Source organism: Meleagris gallopavo, chromosome 1 (genome assembly GCF_000146605.3).
Source record: "Meleagris gallopavo isolate NT-WF06-2002-E0010 breed Aviagen turkey brand Nicholas breeding stock chromosome 1, Turkey_5.1, whole genome shotgun sequence".
NCBI classification, from domain to species: Eukaryota; Metazoa; Chordata; class Aves; order Galliformes; family Phasianidae; genus Meleagris; species Meleagris gallopavo.
In genome coordinates, this window is record NC_015011.2 from 150,343,179 (window position 1) to 150,361,020 (window position 17,842).

A 17,842-nucleotide genomic window follows, 5' to 3' on the forward strand; every position below is an offset into this window, starting at 1 on the left:
CTCATCTGGCTTAGCAATGAGCAGATAGAGGCTTGAAACTGCATAAGTAGGACCTATCAATCTGTTACCTCACCTGCTCTGATTAAAGATTTTAGGGCTTGGCATCTGCAAATGTAACAAAGTTTTTTCTAGAATGGTGCAAAAATAAAAAACTTCCTGATATTTCCATCACAGAGTGGCAGAGAGTAACAAAGTTAGTATTAATGCTTGCTTATCTGCATGCTTTCATTACTTTTTTTTTTTAGGTCACTTTTTGGAAGAAGTTGCCCAAAAGTTCTCTTTTGCCTCCTAGGTGCTTCAGGGGAGGATAATATATAAGGATAATACATCATCGATACAGGTACTCCAAGTCCTTCATCTGCCACTTTTGTGTAAGAAAAGGCTGGGAAACTAAAGAACCTTGCCACCTCGTTGAAAGTGGGGAAACATTTTCTTCTCACTTTGTGTTTTCAGAATAGGGTCTGCATCAGAACTGCATTCTTTTTCATTTCTAAAGAGGTTTTCTACACATTGCCTTGGAGAGGGTCCACTGGAGAAAATAAACCCTATAAACTTGGGCTGTAAATCACAGAGCTCTGTGGATGACTTGTAACAAATATTGTGAAGATCAAAGGAGGATCAGATGCTGCTTTGAAGTGCATGAGCAAGAATGACAAAAGGAAAGGCACTAGTGCTAACTTAGTTGCATTCCCATGGTGAAGAACAAATAGAAGAAGAAAACCCTTTATGTTTTTTTATTATTATTGTTGTTGTTTCATTTTTACTTTTGCTTCATTGCCTAATAGAAGGGTTTCTTGTATTCCTGTGTTGCTTTTATCCTGTTGACCTATATACCAGACAGGAAGAGACTCCCACAGAGTGTTTCATGCTAGTGGATGAATTGGTTATATATCCTAAACTTGGAGGACAGCAATAGGCTGCAGGAATTTTAAACAGACTATTAAATATAGTAACATCTTAAAATTTAGAATAATGCATACATGAAAATTAAGTAGAAAAGCAAATATTCTCCAGGATTATTATTTCACTTTTCCCTTTCTATCTTACATACCTTGGTCTGCTCTAACTTCCTCTCAGGCACAATTCACCAAAGTAAATAGTGAGCAGCAAATTTGTTCTTTGGAATAATGAACAATGATCAGCATTTTCTCTTCTTGTCTTCAGAATTAGATAAATACCCACTTTAATGTCATCATTATCTTTTAATCTGTATTTTCACAGTTGTGTGTTTCAGGAGTTGTTTCACAATGAGAAGGATTTGAACTTAGACCTGAGTACTATGAAATGTGCTGTCATGCATTGCTATTCAATTTCTATGACTACTAACACATTATATTTTGTTCCCTGCCTTAGCAGTGCATGGTGACAGTCTGTCTATATATGATCAGATGATGTACTATCACCTTTTCTGCTCACACCAGGGTACCAGGGTCTGATAAATCACGACTGTAGTCTAGGAACTGTGATTATGGAAAGTAGCAGCGAGTAATAATCTGGGTCTCCTCTTGAAGCTGCAATAGGGAAAGTGCTGGAGCACACTTAAGCTTCCATATTATCCACATGACCACATTTCCTTTCTATTGAAAAAGGAGGAGAGGAAAGAAAAGGAGAGAAAGAAAATATAAAACTGGGAGCAGGGCAGACACCCACAGATAGAACTGGGTAGTTCTCCCAAGTCAACTGACAGAGATAAAATTCTTATGAGACCTGAAGTAAGCATATATAATACCTTCAGTCAGGCATTCCTCCATGAAGTTATGGTGTACTTTCTGCACAGAATATATCAACTTTCACTCATGAATGTCAGTCTTTCTATCTATTCTTAGAAAAATGGGAGGCTGAAGCACACTTAAATGGTTCCCTTTCTCTGAACCTTATCTTTATTCAAATATCAGGCCAATGGGACAACTGGGGCAGGAAAGTAGAGATGAAATGATGAGTTCACAGAAATTAATCATTTTCCCTTTGACTTCAGCTCAAACCTTTGACTGTCAGGCTGCTGCTTTGTATCACAATGGAGTCACATTCATCTGATGGACATTGAGAGATCTCTAAAATATATTCTTTTCATGGCAAATAAGAGAGGGAACTAGGAACTTAGAAACAAAAATTTGTTCAAACACTGCATTTAAAATACGCTGATTTATGCCAAGAAATCCTGTTCAAGCTGATCTAAGCTTTAATCTTGTTCACTTTAGATAGGTCTTGCAACCGATAAAATGCAATTGCTAGGAAATGTAAACTCTACCTGACATCAGCAAGACTAGGTAGATATGGACTGTCAAATGAAGTTAAGCTTGATTCTCAAATGATAAGAACATAAAATTAGCCAAAATGACTAATACCAGAAATTCATTCATCTCAATATCCTGTCTTGAAAAATGGCATGTAACAGATACTTCGGAAATCAGGCTTGCATAGGATAGAGGTCCCCTGATACTTCCCATGCAGCTCTGACAGAGTGCTTCCTATACCAGAGATTGCACCAAAATGATTGTCTTTATCAGATGCTGAAGAATGTGAACACCTTTTGGCCTCCACAGTATCCTGTGACAATTAATTGCACAGGTTAATTATTTATAATGTGAAAATAATCCCTCTGGAGAGAAAGCAATAGTTTAAGTGAACTGTAAGGTAACTTCCTCTGTCAGATGTTCTGTTGATCATGTTGCAATGCCAGAGCCATAGCAAATACCCCAGACAGTGCTACCCAGAGCAGAAGATAGATATTAGCAGTGATCTTTTTCCACTCTCTTGCTGCACTGAGCTCACTGAAGTGTGATGGGTATCACGTCTTCCATATACCAATTGGGCCAAATTCAGAAAGAGCTGTACAGAGGAATGTGTCAGGGAGAGATCTAAGACTGCAACAGCAATTATGCTATTGAAATTTACAGCAACTTCAAGCACCCTGCACAGCAAATTGTTCTGATTAGCATCTCAAGCAAATTATCTTTCTCTTTCTTCATTTTGACAAACAGAAATATTGCAAAAATTGATTTGGAAGAGTAGCAGAAAATGCAGCCAACTTTCTTTGTTAAGGGTTTGAGTGAAATTATTATGGCTTGAAGTAGAGACATTTTCTCATGAATGGTCCAGAAAATAAAAAGTGGGGAAGAATTTGGGCTTCTCTGTATGCTGGCAGCCATATAAGAAATATATAAAAGTGCACAGGGTATTTTGATCTCCTTATTTTCCTTCGCAGAATAGGAAGAGCAATCTTAGGGGAGAACAGTTTTAGGAAGCCATCAAATAGAGAAAAAATGTTTAAAAAAAAAAAAAGATCAGAAAGTTAATGTTTCTTTAACTCTCCTTTCAATTCTTGCTATGTTTAGATGACTACTTGTATTACTTGTATTCAGAATGCTAAAGATTTTTTCCCTGTGACCCCATTGTAAGACATGTAACAACAGCATATACTCTTGCTGTGAAAATACAAAGATCACCCAGAGACAAAAATGCAACTTTGGAAAGGGCAGGGAAGCAAATTTGACACTATCAGTTGGATTAGAATCACAACAGGAACTTATAGAATCTTCCTGATCTTTCCACAGTACTGGGAGCTGATGCTTGCTAATTTGTCAGGCAACAGGAATGTAATTTAGTCAGTCAAGCTGATTGTTGTGACAAATTTTGTAGGTTGACTATACATATTATTCAGTCATGTTTGTCATTTGACTTTTAAAAGTTTTCTTTGTGAACTTTGATGGAACCCCATTCTTTGACACAGGATAAAAAAAACCACCTTTTTATTTACTGATAGTTGCTCCTGAAATCTAGATCAATTAGTGAAGAAGATAACACTGTAAATAACAGGTTAAAAAATGGTGGGCTTCAAACCATCTCCCCAGAATGTTCTGCTGTCATGTGCCATTCAGTCAATCTCAGGAAGGATTTGTTTTGAACTATAGAAAATATTATTATAAAGAAATTTCATACGATAAAGTTCTTCTCTTGCTTCTTTTTCAGTTACAGTTTCCAGAATACTGAGCTTGAAAATTCATTACAAGAAGGATCAGACATGCAAACCATGCCTCTAGTTTGAAAAGGCATACAGACAAAAATAAAACAACACAGAAGTAACTTGTTTTTTCTTATAAGCCATTTTGAGATCTGAAAGATCAAAACTCTCACCCAGAAACATACACTTGAGCATACAGAAGTTGTTTCAGACAGAAAACATATACTGATATCATCTCAGAAATTGAAAGGAAAGGCATGGGAACCAGAGACTGCAAAGAATAAATTGTGTTAGAGGCACTTACAAAGAGGCCCAACAGAAGGAATATTTGTTGGGATATGGTTCTGAAATGGCTGTATGAAATCCCAGGGTTTCTGGATGATCACAGAATCACAGAATGGCCAGAGTTGGAAGGGACCTCAAGGATCATGAATCTCCAACCCCCCTGCCACATGCAGGACCACCAACCTCCCTACTGAATACTAGACCAGGCTGCCTAGGGCCCCATCCAACCTGGCATCCACAACCTCTCTGGGCAGCCTGTTCCAGCACCTCACCACTCTCTCTGTAAAGAGCTTCCCCCGACATCCAACCGTGATACTTCATGAAATGGCTGAACTAATCTAACAGCTTACTTCTGACAAGTGGGCTCTCCCAGAAAGAAAGGGGCTGAAGGGGCCAGAGGGGGGCTCAGCTTGCTTTCTGTTGCTATCATGCCCCTGTGAGATTGATGATCAACCATGGATCATCTTTTTTACTCCTGTGGCTAAATGGCATTTCATTGCTGTGAACGTCTGGACAGAACCTGCTGCTAATCTTTTTCAATTGCAACTCCAATGATTTAGGCAAATGAGAAAAGAAAAATGGAAAATAGAGGGGCTAGGCAGGCAGAAGTTTGCACTGACAAAGAAGATCTAGCACTGCAGTTTACATTTCTGTACTTTGCTACCAAGAATTGTTTGTTTCTTAATGGCTATCTTTGTCACGTACAGATCTGACTGTTCTCTGAAGTCTACTCTTCTATGTACATCTGAGATGGTTCAGTTTGTTTAATCATTTGCAGCTCCCTAGTTGTTTGTAAGGAGATAGGAGGCCATAGTGATGTCAAAGGATTTACTGAAATACACAGACAGAGTAAAAAATCGACCCAAAACAAGAAAATGTGACTGCATGAGCAGAGACTTAGGTTTAAATTCATACTTAGTTCTGTAACAACTATAAATATCATCTCATCAATTGCTATGCCAAACATTCATTAGAGACAAAATAATCCAGGCGGATTAAGAGCTTCTATCACATTCCTCCACATTCCCAAATCCATCAGCCAGTATATAGGAAGAAATTCCAATATACAGCAAGTACACACAGATAATCAGAGCTCAGTATATGAATAGAAGTAGCTTGGATTTCCCATAGCCTTAAGCAAAGCTATTTCTCAAAGTAACTATAATAAGTAGCTGCAACACATACTTACAGTCTCCTCAATACAACAAATAACATGTTTTCAGACTCCCTTTGTTGACAAAAAAAAAAGATAATCTAATTCCTTTGGCAAATTCTTGCATTTTTTAATGACATTTTGTCTGCCAAATAGGAAAGTAATTTCTGATATTTTTTGTGGGATGCATGTGTTGGTAAGTTGCTGGATTTTCTTGGTTTACCTTACCAGGAACCGTTATTCTGGAAGGAGATCAGTGAGATCCACCAACAGGCAACAAAACTATCTCCATTTGAACCCAAAAGCAAAAGTAATTAAAAAGAAATCCATTAAGATGCCTTGCTTTCTCCCACATATCTTTTTTTTTAATATTGTATTTTCTTCCTTTCAGCCAGTTAAACCATTTTGGCTTAAAAAGGCACAGTGCACTTATTCAGATTAGAAAAATTCCAACACTAATCCTGCTGTACTGACTAGGAAGATGGCACTTGCAATAGCATTTACAAGGATGTTCTGGGCTTTTTCTCAAAGGAAAGCAAAGCTAGTTCTTGTCTCATTAAGTAAGGCAATGGGTTCTATTTTTTAAATTTTTTTTTTCTGAAAAAAAAAAAGCAAAAAATATTACTGTGCTGTAAAAATTGCTAGAAAACTGCTCTGTTTGCCTTAATGTATCTCTCGACAGCCAGATTCATCAGGCTCATGACAACTGAGCTCAGATAGCGTGAGCTATTAAAGCCCTGCAAGTAACTGGGGGAAGCAACGCATCGCTGCACAGCTGTATCCAGCACACATTCTGCAATAAGGAGTCATGATGAGTGAGATGTAAAAGCATCCTCTGCCTGCTTCAATATCTAATGAAACATTTGGGACAAATGACATTGGCTTCTACAAGCAAAGAGCTTAGCTTCTGCGATCATTACATTTGGGCAGGGAGTAAGACATGCTGAAACTTGCAAAATTTCAAGGAAGCTGGGCTTGCAGCTATGAAAGTCAATGTGCAAGGAGAGATTGTGGCCTCGTATGCTAATGCTTTTAACTCCTTCCTGCAGCTAGAGATTCTTTTTTTTTTAATTTCTAATTTCACCCGGTTTGAGTCCTAAAGCAAATTGTTCCCTCTTTCAGAAAGAAAAGAGAAAGAAAAAGTCAGACACACTGTAACATCTAGGAAGTCTCTTCCTTGTAGATCTGGTCTGAAGTCTCGGGGAGGTCATTTTAGGGAGACTGAAGCTTTTGGGTAGTATAAATAGTATTGAATAGTAATGCATTGGATTGAGCTGCCAGGGAAGTGGAGGAGTCACCATCCCTGGAAGTGTTCAAGCAACTTGTTGATGTGACACTGAGGGCAATGGATTAGTGGGCATAGTGGGGATGAGTTGACAGTAGGACTAGATGGTCTTAGAAGTCTCTTCCAATTTTAATGATTCTATGATTCCAGGATTCTAGGATTCTAGGATTCTATTATTCTATTATTTTATTATTCTATAATTATATTCAAAGGGCAAACCAGACAGATGAGACAGCTCCCTTTGGAAAGGGTATGCCAGACTGGGCAGGGTCATCTGTATATTTCTAGAAGAAAAAGTAAAAGCACATCAGCAAGGTGACAAATAACAATTCTCCCAGGAAACAACCCTGGCAAGCCACTAAAGTGAGGGACATACACTTAAACAGCTACTGTTTGTTGCTGGCTCTAAGGTCTGTCTCTAATGTAGGATACAAGAACTGATACCTCCAGACTCCCAGTGTTTTCACTTGAGTGAAAATGTTTGTTTTTTTTTCTCTTGAGGCAAATATATCATAAAATATACCTGAATTTCCACTCTGGTGCAAATATACCATCTTACATTAACACAGAGTCTGCATCATTCTTTGTACTTCTATAAAGCAGATGAAGATTTATTTAAAGACATATCTACAGTATTTGATTCCAATTGCTTCTAAAGCTTTTTACAGAGGTCACAAAAAATTCACTGTCTTTGAGAAGCTCAGCTTGGCCTCCTCTGCTATGGGAGATGTGGCTTAATATATGTTTTGTTTGCACTTCCTGTGTGACATGGAACAAATGTACAGTATCAAGAATCTTTTCAACTGAAATGGTAATTAAAGCCCTTCTGTCTTCCACAAGGGACATGATGATGACAAAAATAGAGGGACTAAACATTGAAATCTATCGTAAACATTTCATATAGATTTAATGTTACACAACATTATGGGCATTTGGATATGCTCTATGTTTACTGAGTCAAGAGAATGTTTGATTTGAGTTTTGCCACCAAAAAGAGATAGTGTTGCCAAAGGCAGAACACAATACAGATCTCTTCAGGCAGAAGCATAACAGCACCCCATCCTAATATTTTTTGTTGAAAAATATATGTGTATATCCAAAAGGTTACTCTCTGAATAGCTTATCTATAACAAGCTGAAGACTACACAGATGTGCTGATATAACTATACTATATATCATTATATAAGATTAAGACTACCACTCATTAAAACAGAGGATGTATTTTTAGGCAGTGTGACTCACTGCATAACTATGACAGCACACTTCAAACATCTGAAAATAAACCAATATTCCTATAAATGACTTCAAAGCAAGGAGGGCTGAATTCAGGCTTTTCACAGCAGACATCACAGCTCAGCAGGCCTCGGGCTGGCTCGCTAAGGCAGAGCTGTCCCTGCTTTCAGATCTCCCCACAGCTGTCTGTATCTACTCTCTGCTCCCACCTGCTGTAGTCCAGACAGCTGGTCTCAGAAGCAGTACAGAACATCCCTAGCCTTTTTTTGATCTGAAGCTAACAAACACATGAAAATTCAATTTACAGCATTCGTTATTCATCTAATGTATACTCATTTCTGCCTATTAGGATGGAATATGTTTTTATCTATTTTCATGAAAGCAAAATAATGTAATATTGACCAGGTTTGCTGACTCTAGATGGCAAGACAAAGGACTAAACCAAGATCTGTTGTCTCAGTAAATAAAAGTGTCTTAATTTCATCTGGGATGGAATTGTTTTCTTTAGAGTGTCTGATATCATGCTGTGTTTTGTTTTAGGAGAAAAACAACGTTGATAACACACTGATGTTTATAGTTGCAGCTTAGCAGTGTTGTACAGAGCCAAGGCCATTTGCAGCAAAGGGCCTGAGGAGCTGGGAGGGAACAGAATTAGGATAGCTGACTTAAACTAGGAAAAGGAATATTCCATACCACATGGCATCATGTGGAAGGAGTTCTGAAGGGGGTGGGAGTTACTCTTTCTCCTCCACTGCTTGGAGACTAGTTGGGAATCATTGGGGAGTGGTGAGCAATTGCTCATGCATCACTTGTTATACACATTCATAGATATATATTCATATATGTATGTCATTATTTTTTTCCTATTCTCTATCTTAGTAAATAGTTTTATCTCAACCCACAAGATCTACTTTGTTTTATATCTAACAGGAAATCAGAGGAGAAAGATTAAAACAGTCTGTTTTGCATCAGTGAAAGAGAGAACTTATTCCATCAGAATTTCATGTCTCCCACCATCAGTTAAGGAATGGCGCCTGTTTTTTATTATGCTGTATGTCTGCACACAGCAGCATGTGCTCCTGGGCTTCATGTTCTTGAAATCAGTCTGTGTGCCTCATTAAAAATGCTACAGTAATGTGAGTACAGCTATAGGAGAGGAAATGTCATTTAGTAGTGCAAAATCACTGTGCATCCTAGCAGAAGCATGAAGCCAAGCGAGCGCCTCTAGCTGGGCTTCCTGACTAAGCCATCACCCTAGAGAGGAGCATAGCCATGTCCAAATCCGTTTGAAAGTGGGATGCCTTACTCCTTTCTGTTTTCATCTAACATTGCTCAGGACAAAAATGTCTGAGATCAGATCATTTGCACTGCGCAGCTGTACTGTAAAATTCTCAGACCTTGGATGTGTGTCATCGCAGTTTGTCATTTTCGCTTGAGTTAAAAATATGATAACTATTATGATATAGAATTAAAAACAGATTATTTGGGAAAAGTTTTTAAAGAAAACAAATAAGAAGTTTTTGTAGTCATTCAAATATTGAACTGTCCAAATTCAATAATTTAGATGACTTAAAATTTAATTCCTGAATCTGAGTTTGTAACTCTAGATTCATTTTGTAGTCAGTGAGAGATAGTTACATTTCAAAGGTAATTCAGCTCATCATAAAATAAGAGTTTAAGGCAACTGTTCCTCTGGAGGTGTCTATCTCTCTCAAATGACAATACCGCATAGGATGAATAACTTAGAATTGTATGTCTTTAGACTTAAATTTTGGCAGCTGAATCCCACCACGAATATGCTAATGTAAGGCATCTATGACAAGCACTATTAAGACAGCAACTTGAATAAAAAGAATTTGACAGAAGTTAAACTATACAGTAGTTCCCATTACAGCAATGCTTTTCTCTTGCAATCGTTTCCTTACCCATCATAAATATTTCTTAGTGATATCTACTGAAGTGAAGTGCATACGCACCTGGAACCACCAGCTGAACTGTACAGCCCATAATCTTTTATGTGAAATGTCATAAGCATCAAATATGACATATTTACAATACTTTTTAGCATGCTATTAAGGCACAAAAAGCCTGTGATACAGTGTAGAAAAGATTGTGTGGAAATGTTGATGACTAGCTTTTGTCTCTCCTACTATAGAGCATCTTGATTTTAGACATTCATAAATAAATAATCAAAGAAAAAAAAAAAGAAAAGCAAGTAATAAATTAAATTGTCTGTAGAACATTACATCCAAACCTCGCAGAGTTGTAGTGCAGCCTCTGTCTCAGAAATGCAGAACAATTCTCCCGAATATTCAAACTAAATCTAAATCTAAGTCTAAATCTAAATCTAAATCTAAATCTAATCTTTCAAAGTCCAAGCAAAAAAAAAAAAAGAAAGAAAGAAAGAAAGAGAATGTTGTCATATTTTCTAGTATTAATCCTAACAATCTGACTGCTATTATTTTGAAGGGAACAGCAGGAAAGAAGTAGAATGTTATTGCACACTCTCTAATATGACAAGAAGGACTGATGATTGTCACATTTGTTATGAAAGCCAAGATTTAATTTATGTGTTATGTAGTGGCCTAAGTTATAAACACAAGGAACAGGAGTTGTTCATTTCTTGGGAAAGAAAATGATAATGCTGGCAATACTGAAGCTTAGAGTCACATGCCTGGAATGCTAAAATACCTAAGGCATGTTATTTATACAGCATACTGCTGTGTGCAAGTGAAATCCTAGAAGTACCCTTACACTACACAGCACTGATAGAATTGCCAATGAAGACCTGAAGGCAAATGCATTCTATAGGTATGTGTGGTCTTCATCTGTGGAGAAATCAGAAAAAGGCACTTAAATTTTTCAGGAGTCATGGAATAGCTTCTATTTCCTTGACAAATTTGTAGCATTTAAATTTTGTAACTCTTAAAGCCATAAGTTCTTAAAGCTGGAAGATACAGACCATAGTATCTACAGGTATCTATCAGGTTTCCAACCAACAGGTAAGGTTAAGTTGGGTAAGTTAACTTGAGGTTAAAGAAATCATAAACATCTGCTTACAATTAAACTATGCCTTTGGGCTCAAATGGGTTTTAGACTAGGAAACTTAAAATGTCTCCATGTAAGTTTCTATAGATGTCTAAAATCCTGTTACAGCCAACAAAGCCTACAGAGCATTTCAGCTTATGATAATATAGACGTGTAGAAGATGACTCAGCTGCCTACACACTGGTTTCCAGTGGCCTTTGATACATCTCAAGATATGCATGATATCATACAGACCTATGGGAGACTCTTGCTCTTCTGGATGAGCAGCTGGAAGCCAGACAAGAATTACCAAGGACATAAGAAGTGGCATTAATGTCTGTGGAGTGAATGAATCACACTCCTCATGGTGGTCAGCTGACTCATTCCTCAAAGCTTCACCAACTATGAAGTCTCCTTTACAGATACCACCAGGCATCAAATTTATCAGCCTAAAATTATCTTTCTTAATTCTTGAAATGATTCCTTTCTCTCAGAACCATTCAAGGAAAACAGATGCCACAGTTACATGGTGCCAGTTTTCTTCTTCATTGTAGAGGCATTGTAGTGGCAATGCAAATGACATGAAACAGGAAGAGGAAGGTGGTATTACATCCATGCATCTCATCTGCAATATCTCTTGTATTTCTATTGTCAATTTAGGGAAGAGGCTGAAAGATAATAAGGCACTTCACAGGGAACCATACAGAATCTGGCCATGGTTTACAAAAAAAAAACAAAACACAACACTGAATAAGAGGCACAGGATATATTATTAAGCAGTATTTTCAGTATTCACACCTATGAAATTCAGTAAAATATCAGGAAAATATTGAGAAGTGCTCTGTTTGAAAACTGAGAGCTGATAAATTCAGACATCTTATCCCTAAATAAGTGAAAAGCTAACACAACACACAGAGATGAGGAACTTTGAACTCAAGTTTGCATAGCTTTTGCACAGCAATGCTTTAGGATGGTTTGATCTGCTGCTGAACCAGCAGTGTTCTGCGGGAGGTCAGAGAAGGAGAAGAAAAAGCCCCCTGCAGCTGTGAGAATTATGACACTACTTAGTGGTGATTACGTCAAGGAGTAACCCTCAGAACAGTCTCCAGGCTCTGCAGGTGACCTCACAGACCTTGGGGAATGCACTAAGAAAGGGGTGAGAAGAGGAGATACATTCCATGACTAAAAAATTAAAACAAACCTGTAACACTTGAGAGAGAGATGTGGAACTGTCAGAGCAAGGTGTTTCTCAATGGAGCCTACAGTGAGTTGTCACTGATTAAATAGCATAATGTATAGATGGGTGACTTTCTCATGAGCTGAGGAATTATTTCCTTTTTGTGTAGTGAAAGAGAGGTAACAAGGAGCAGCTGGGATCTCCTCTGTTTCCCACAAATGTGATTGCAAAATTGCTGCAGAATATGTAGCCATCTATGAGGGAATCAGAGGGGATTTGGGAAGAAAAACATTGTACATATAAAGCAATGTAATAATTACCAGTTTCAACTGAACATAATTACAGATGAGCTTCCACCAGCTACTAATTATCTTCTTGGTTACAAAGGCCATATTTTATTTAAATGAAGTGGAATGAAATGCTATTAAAAGCTACATGCACAGCACTAGTGAGAGAATGCATTGGAGAAGACCATTTCTCCCTGTAGGCCATTGAATTAAGGGTCCAAGCATCCTTCTGAACATGTGATAGACCCCAAGTCTGGCTGCTTTGAATGTATACATGCGAAGAAACACAGCTAATTTGTGATGGAACCAGTTGCTTTTGAGTCCTCTCCAAAAACAATCTATGTCATTTAATTTTTTTCAACTGGGGCCTTGGATTACACCCCTCTCACCTTCCTTCAGGCACCAACAGGAAAAGCACTTTCAAGGCTAGGATGGAGTTCGCTTTCCTCATAGCAGTCCATACAATGCTGTGCTCAGCATTTGTAGCTAGTACAGCTTTGGTATTGCACTGATGTTTTGTCTGTTGCTGAGCAGTGCTGGCACAGCATCAAGGCTCTCTCCAGTTGTTCAAAGCCAGTAGGCTGTGGTGGACAAGAGATGGGGAGGCGACATCACTAGGGCAACTGGCCTAAACCAAACTGAGTATTCCAAGCTGCATGATGTCATACTCAGCAATAAAAGCTGGGAAATGGGAAGGAGAAGAGGGGGGATTTACTATGAAGATATCTGTCTTCTGGAAAAACTTTGCGTACTCCGGCCTTGCTTCCCAAGATGTGACCAGACATCTCTTGCTGGCAGGAAGTAGAGAATAATTCTTTCCTCCTTTTTCTTCTGCATGTCTTTTGGTGTTTTTTGTCTGTTTGTTTTATTTCTAGACACTAGCTTGTTTTTTTTCCATCTTATTTTCTCAGAGAGCAGTGCAATGGAGGTGAACCGCCATCTTGTGGTTTATCAGCTGATAAACCATCACAGATCTCAAGTTATCTGAAGTTATGTATGTGGAAGAAATATTTTGCTAACCTTCAATTAAACTATTAGTGAAATAGCCGATGAATTGAACTCAGACCTTTTCTCGTATGTAGGAGTGAGAAGCCCAAAGTCCAAGAAATGTTTAGATGTTGAACTAAGGGACTTAATTTAGTAGGAAAATATTAGTGATAGGTGGATGGTAAGGATGATAGGACTGGATGATCTTCGAGGTCTTTTTCAATCTTGGTAATTCTATGATTCCATGAAGTTGAAAGTGATAAATCACCATGGAGTCACCATCCCTGGAGGCGTTCAAGAACTGATGTGGCACTGAGGGAAATAGTTAGTGGACGCAGTGGGAATGAGTTGATTGTTGGACTAGACTTTATTAGTCTCTTCCAACCTTAATGATTCTATGATTCTATGATTCTCTCTCAAGACAAGATTATACATGACAACTAATTAACATTTATAATCATGGCTATTGCAATAAAATCTAAAGCCTAAACAGAGCAAGGCATTGTGCAAGACAGGGTAACATGCAATCCTTGCTTAAAATATCCACTCCAAATAAACAAGGCAGAAAAGTTTAGAAAATGATGTAATATGAGAGCAATGATTAAATATGAGAATGTGATGACAGCAGCCATCTGAGACAGTCCACAGTTCATATAGAAGGCAAAGCTTGTGGAAATAGAAAAGTAGGGGATGCACTGGGAGGGAAGATGGAGATGTAAGAAGAAAGAAAACATGAAGTATATGCCAGGAAAAAGATTGTGTGTTTCACAACACATTGTGAAGTGTATGGGGTTAAAGGTATCATGCAACACTTGGACATAAATCCACAGTGAAACCAAAAGACTGAAAAGCAAAATAAAGGGAACAGAAATACCAGAATGATCGAAGACAATGTAAATCTTGTAAGAATAGCATATCCATATAAATAATTTTGACATTTAAATGTCAAACTCATTTTATGACAACAACAGTAGCTGTCAAGTGCAAATGCGCTGAGCTTTCTGTTCACTTTTAAAATAGCAATTTAATAAGTAATTCTAATATTTTTCCTTTTATATGCAAGAGATCTCTGTTGTGCTTACAGGAGTTGTCATTTAAAGTAAAAAATGTCAGTCTTATCATGGAATATTTGTTTAATAAGTGACACTATTGTTAACATTCTGTTTATTATTTATTCCTAGCATGCTGGCTTTTCTAAGGACCAGGACCATTGAGTCAGAGCACTCATGGTCTTGCTGTAAGCTATCCACTACTCCACACAGACAGAGTTGAAGACAAATTCCTGCCATAAAGCCCACTGGCATGCAGCTCTCTGTTCATGTGGGCTCACAAAAGCAGCAGAGGCAGTCTGCACAAACCTGAAAACCTTGGTAAGCATCTCATGGTGCACGCATAACAACTGAAAAACAGACATAGCTCAGTATACAAATCTTTACAGAGTCTTCTTATTAGAGCATAATGAATGTACACTATCTGAATTTGCGGCTGGCTCATCTTACTCATGATTATCTGGCTCATTTCTTGTGCATCATATTGGATATGTAAATGTAATAACTAGAGATGTAGTGAAATGATAAAAACATAAACATAATTCATACAACTACTTAAAAAATAGATGGCAATATGACAGTACTGATGAAGATTCCAAGCTGAAAAACTCATCTTTTTTGAAAAGCATTTCTTTTTCTTTTTGTCTGAAAGAGGTCCAACTTTAAGCTTCCATTTTTATAGCCTGCTTTAGGACAACATCAATTCAATTTTCAATATTTAGTTATTTGTACATGAAACACCAGATGTTCAGAATTCTACATCATATATGGATTTCTTTTTTTAATCTCTACCGAAGCTCAATAAAACAAAAATGGGATTGTTTTTGCAGTTTTTCTAGATAGCTACCTATGCCTCTGGTGTATGGACTACATTTCCATGTATGATTAAAATGATAGGTGTCTCGTGGTTTATAAAACCCAATCCTATTTACTTAGCTGTGTTTTTAATTAAGTGTGCTTTGCAGTCGAACTCTCTGTGGCACTTGGAGAATGCTATAAAAATAAAATGAGTGACTGAATGTAATGTTGGATAGGGATTGCTGAAGTGCATTTTAATGTATTTAAAGTGTGTTCATAAAACTTTTGTTGGACAGGCTTAAAATTCAAATTTCCTGGAGCAGAAGAAAACTTTCTTCATTATTTAGCCAGAGTGACGTATGACCAGATGTTACAGTCTATCCAGGAAAAAAAAATATTTTTATGCTGCTATTTTGCTTCTCAGTTTCAAGTTTTTCTATCTTACAGCTATTTTCATCAGACACAGCAGAATAGGCAATAAACAAGGCTCCTCTTTCTGCTTACAGATTTGCTATCTGGTTGCTGTGTCACAAGAATGAAGGCCGGAGAGCACCAGCTTGTCAAAACCCGAGTCTTTTAAAACCACATATATACCTTACAACTGGAGATTCAAATATCCTTGAACTACTCGATGACATACTATAAGAGACAAATAATCATCTGGGAGTACATTCAATACTTTGTGCTTTTACTGTTCCTATAAAACACGTAAAACTTCAGTTCTGATTCCATGCAGCCTTTCCCCATATGAAACAAAAAGTGTTCTCTGCCTGTAAGAGTGTATGATCTCAACATGAGATTACAGAGGTAGAAGGCAGTGCAAAAATTATGCCAGACAGAACAATGGACAGAAAAAATATTCATACTAAAAATATACATCCACTCAAAAGTGCAATAGACAAAGCCCCCAAAATTTCCTCTTCTCTCTAGAGATTATAAAAGGGATATGGAGATTTCTGATTGAGACATCCACTTTACATGCATCTAAAATTAGAGAAAATGAATCTCAAAGAATCAGAATAGCAAATTACTGTCAGTTCTCTCTGGGAATAACAAACCTAAGACCCGGTTGTATAAAGGAGAGCAAAGGATTGGTTTTGCACATATTTATACAGAGATGATTTCATTGATGGGATCACAGAGAGCGATAGGCAGAAAGTACCAATGTGCTCTTCAAGATTTTACCATATGAGTAATGGAAACTGATATTGTGAATGGGTCAAAGACAAATATTAAGAAAAGCTGTTGGAAATATATTGGCTAATGTTGTCAAATGAAAGCCTACAAGAATTTATGCAGAAAATGCACACTTTTGGAATAATACTTTTCATAACAGTATTGCATGCCAACAGAAGAAAATCTGCATTCTTTTTGCACAATAAATGCAATCATTGATAATGTCTCACTATTCGCTTCTCTGTTGTTTTTAATAGCCGTGTTTTTCTACTTACTTCAGTGCAGATATTTTTCCAAGCTCTTCCAAGGCTTTCCACCTTGCCCACTTGAACATCTTGTTATAAAAATGTCTTTTACCTAAACCAGCCACCCTAACTATCTTCCCAGAATAACTGAATCAGGTTGATAGCCACCATAATACTTAGTCAGGAACTTCCCAGTAATGCAATGATGCCCTGAATGATTTTTCAATGTTTTTTTTAATATGTAATTCTATTTCCTCATTATCCTCTGCAGTAATAAGGCAATACTGCATATGTGGGAGAAATTTTATTAAGCTGCAGGAGCAAAATGTACAGCAACTGCTGTACCAGTGGGTACTCCTTAGATTTGTGAGTCAACTTGCATGAGTCACTGCAAACCTTGTATTATATTCCAGATGGGAACAGCCAAAGAAAAACAAATGCTCCTTCTGTCAACTATTTCACCTCTAAACTGGAACATAGGAGCTATTTCATCAGATCCCAACTCAGCCACATACTTTCTGTGTGATCCTATATATATATATATATATATATATTTGCAGTGCATCAGTTACACAGTGGTCTGAGCGTACTCTCACTCTCAGCTCATATTTACTGTTAAACCAAGTTCAGTCAAAGACTTGCATTATTCTGGGATATTTCTGAGGGGAAGCCAAAGTTCTTCCTCATACAGCTTAAAATGATTAGGCATGTCCGGATCAAGAAGCTACAGCTAAATCCATCATCATAAATTTGCTTATTCTAAGGTTTTTCTGTGCTTTGAGCCTGAGCTGCACCTGTGACAGTAGCTCACACAAGGCAGACACAAAGTATGTGGATTGGGCAGCAGCATGCTTATGCCTATTTTTGACAGTGTGCTTAAATGCACAGCATTTTGGTACCTCTCTGTATATTTGCTTTTATTGCAGATCTTCACTTGCAGAACAGGAATCATGCTGACTTTTCTTTGTCTACCCTGGATTTAAAAAATAGGGACATCACAAATTCTTTTGTGAGTGGTAAGAAATATCTAAAGCAACTTTTTAGTGGTTTTAGTAGGCTCAGATCTTTGTATTCACTTCTGTATTAAAGTAGCTACACACATAGAAGAAAAAGGGTTATCGCTACACTTATACTTGTCATGAACATACTACTCTAACAATTGAAATTACCCATTTACTG

The 17,842-nt window shown here is 37.4% G+C and overlaps 1 long non-coding RNA gene across 1 annotated transcript in view; it reads left to right on the top strand.

The window, feature by feature from the left end:
- Positions 1-16,300, top strand: part of LOC104917465 — a 39,334-nt gene extending 23,034 nt beyond the window's left edge. Inside the window, exons 2-3 of the long non-coding RNA XR_796873.3 lie at positions 14,577-14,765; positions 15,749-16,300. This is a non-coding gene — a long non-coding RNA (uncharacterized LOC104917465). The remainder of the gene's footprint in view (positions 1-14,576; positions 14,766-15,748) is intronic.
- Positions 16,301-17,842: the final 1,542 nt, after the last annotated feature.